At 50.9% G+C, this 3,270-nt stretch overlaps 1 protein-coding gene across 2 annotated transcripts in view; it reads left to right on the top strand.

The window, feature by feature from the left end:
* Positions 1 to 2,354: 2,354 nt before the first annotated feature.
* LOC116967079 (protein shisa-9-like) overlaps positions 2,355 to 3,270 on the top strand; it is a 97,752-nt gene continuing 96,836 nt past the window's right edge. Inside the window, exon 1 of one of the 2 annotated variants that reach the window (XM_033013556.1) lies at positions 2,355 to 3,056. The gene's annotated coding sequence lies outside the window, so the exon portion shown is untranslated. The remainder of the gene's footprint in view (positions 3,057 to 3,270) is intronic. The other variant, XM_033013555.1, reaches the window with a different exon arrangement.

Here is a 3,270-nt window from a genome sequence, read left to right as displayed (position 1 = left end):
GTAACCCTTAGCTTTCCCTCTCTCTGCATCCCTCCCCCTTCCTAGTCGTCCGACCAGTCTTAAGGGCCTGTCCCACATGGGTGTCATTTACGCGACATTATTTATGCGTCACGACGCACGACGCGCGCATGGTGCGTGATGACGTAGGCAGTCGCGCCCGGCGCCCCAGGATTTTGGGATTCGCGAAATCTTCGTGTGCCACCTGCATGACGCGCAAATGACACCCAATTGGGACAGGCCCTTTACTGTCTCCGACTACATTTTATCTGTTTGCTTTGTTATATTCTCCCAGCTAACAACAGATCTAACAATGAACTATTCTATATTTCCATAATCTCCATTCCTTTTGCCCTGTTTTCACCCATTCACCCTTCCTTATCTATGTTTCTCCCTCCCCCCCTGACGTCAGTCTGAAGAAGGGTCTCGACCTGAAATGTCACCCATTCCTTCTCTCCAGAGGCCATTCTAGCGTCTTGACCCAAACGTCGGCTGTCCACTCACTCCACGGATGCTGCCTGACCTGCTCAAGTTAATCCAGTGCAAGACTCCAGCATCAGCAATCACTTGTGACTCCATTCTATCTTAACCATGGGGTCAAGGAAAGAGCGTTCACGTCGCGGCCCTGCTTTCACCAATCTTTCCGCCACCACGCACAAGAAGCACAAGAAGCAACAAGACAGACACCATTGCATGCAGATGCCCAGACGTGTGTTCAACTATGGCTGAACAACTTCTAATCTTGAGAGTGGGCTCGATAAGAAGAAGCTCTTCACCATGAATCTCGTGGAATACGATGAAACTGGATGTTTCTTCTGGACAGTTGGGAAGTCATGTTGCAGTTGTATCAGACGTTGGTGAGGCCGTATTATTGGGACTAGCTTTGGACACATGTTACATGAAAGATGTCCTGCTGGAAAGGGTGGAAAGAAGAAAGATTTACGAAGATGTTACCAGGAGGCAAAGGCAGACAAAAATGCTGGAGAAACTCAGCGGGTGAGGCTGCATCTGGGGAGCAAAGGAATAGGTGACGTTTCGGGTCGAGACCTTTCTTCAGACAGAAGGTGCCTGTGATATAGGGAGAGGTTGAACAGACTGGAACTCTGCTTGTAGGGTGATCGATGGTCAGCATGGACATCATGTCTGAAGCTGGAGAAGAAGGTGTCGATGTTTGTCAGGAAGTCTGTGGGCTGAGGGGCCTGTTTCTGTGCTGTAACTATCAATCAATTCAAACAATCGGTGTAACAGCAATTGAAACCAAAAGGAAGATGGTTTACGCAGGAAGTGGAAGTGATCGCCCGCAAGGAACGTGGGTGAAAGCAAGGGGGTGAGGTGGAGACACAAGGAACCGCAGGTGCTGCAATCTTCAGCAAAGCACAAAGTACTGGAGGAACTCAACGGCTCAGGTAGCTGTTACAGATGGATCCCTCAACCGGCTCGCCCCTGTGTTCCTTAGCTCTGCTCGCGACCAGACGACCACATTTCCGCCACCTCCAACATGATCCCACTACCAGCCACATCTCCTCATCCCCACCACTTTCCACAGAGACCCGCAAACTTAATCCAGCACTTTGTGCCTTTGTTAACCGGAATGCTGCCGGGATTAAAAGGTGTAAACTCTAGTGGTACAGAGCCCTAGTGAAGCCACACCTGGAGTATTGTGTGCTGTTTTGGTCCCCTAATTTGAGGAAGGACATTCTTGCTATTGAGGGAGTGCAGCGTAGGTTTACAAGGTTAATTCCCGGGATGGCGGGACTGTCATATGCTGAGAGAATGGAGCAGCTGGGCTTGTATACACTTGTCCCTAGTGTGTGTAGGATAGTGTTAACGTGCGGGGATCACTGGTCGGTGCGGACTGGGTGGGCCGAAGGGCCTGTTTCTGCGTTGTATCTCTCATCGGTGGTCACTGGAAACGTGTATGACTGTCCTCTCCTCTCCGTAGGGTCGTCTACTTGTGGGTCTGCAGATAGATGTCTGTAGAGGCTGATCCGCGATCCACACACCTCGGTGCAACGTGGGTAGTGGAGACTGGCGGTGGTTGGTAGTTGTCGAGCCCCCTTCTCTCTCTCTCCCTACGGTGCTGTCGTTTTGTCTCTGCGACACGGCGTACTTCCATTTCGCGACGTGCAGCTCCTTCCTGCGCGGATTACCTCCAGGAGCTCCTGTCCAGTGCAATGTGCTCGATGTTATCTCTAAAACTAAACTAAATTTAAAAAACTAATGGCAGGGTACAGGGCGGGCACTGGCAGGGTGGGATCTGGATGTGGGTCCCCTGCCCCCTCACGCCATGGGGCCACAGTTGGCACCAGCTCCCCAGTCGACGTGGCCACAAGATGGCCGGCGTGGGAGGAAGGGCAATGTCTCTCTCCAGCAGGAAGGGGCACCATGCCTGAGGCAGGTGCGGAGTAAAGCCAGCATCATTCTGCCTCTCGCCTCCCGACTAATGGACTCTTGGGCACGCCTCCACTCCACAGATACCGAAGGGCAACAGGACTTGGTTCAAAGGACAAAACACAATGAGCTGAATGACGATTCCCTTTCACCATATCAAACTCAGCCAAGGAGTTAAACAAAAGCTCTGGCTCAGAATACAAGGCGCTGTTGACTTGTTTGGTTTTATTTCCCTTTGATTTCAAAAGGCTGCAGCAAGTGGATGGTGTTCACAGCAGGGCACTGAAGGTACTAATGAGGTATCTTTACAACGAGGGCTTATAACTCCAGCCGGAGATGTGGATGGAGCTGTTCTCCCCGTCCGCTCACAGCTCACTCAGCCTCTCACCGGTAGCGCTCTGATCCGTGTCTCTGAGCTGGATCCAGATTAACTGTCGTTCAGTAGACCAGCGAGAAGGAGAGAGGGAGCGAGAGAGAGAGAGAGGGAGCGAGAGAGAAGGAGAGAGAGAGGGAGCGAGAGAGAGAGAGAAAAACATGAAGCTCTTCCTCACCAGCAAGCTGCAGGAGTTCAACATTAACGCTAAGTAGCCCAGCTGAAGCCCTGGATTAACAGCTGAACGCAGGCTTCCTCAAACCCATGCATCCATCGCTGCTTGAATTTCTTTATGGTGAGTTTTGTTTAACCTTAAAGATTTGAATCTTTGGAACCGGGGTTTAAACTGTGTGTGTGTTGTGTAGACTCAGTTCCCGTGGCCACCACTACCTGATACTTCATGTGATTTACTTCCTTCTACACGGGATATTAGACCGTAGATTAGCTGTCAAATACTTTCTTTATTGCTTTCTCTGTCTGCCAAGTGATGGACTGCTTACCTTCACTTA

This window comes from Amblyraja radiata, chromosome 38 (assembly GCF_010909765.2).
Source record: "Amblyraja radiata isolate CabotCenter1 chromosome 38, sAmbRad1.1.pri, whole genome shotgun sequence".
NCBI lineage: Eukaryota > Metazoa > Chordata > Chondrichthyes > Rajiformes > Rajidae > Amblyraja > Amblyraja radiata.
The sequence above is the reverse complement of the archived record's forward strand: the minus strand, read 5'-3'. Positions and strand labels throughout refer to the sequence as shown.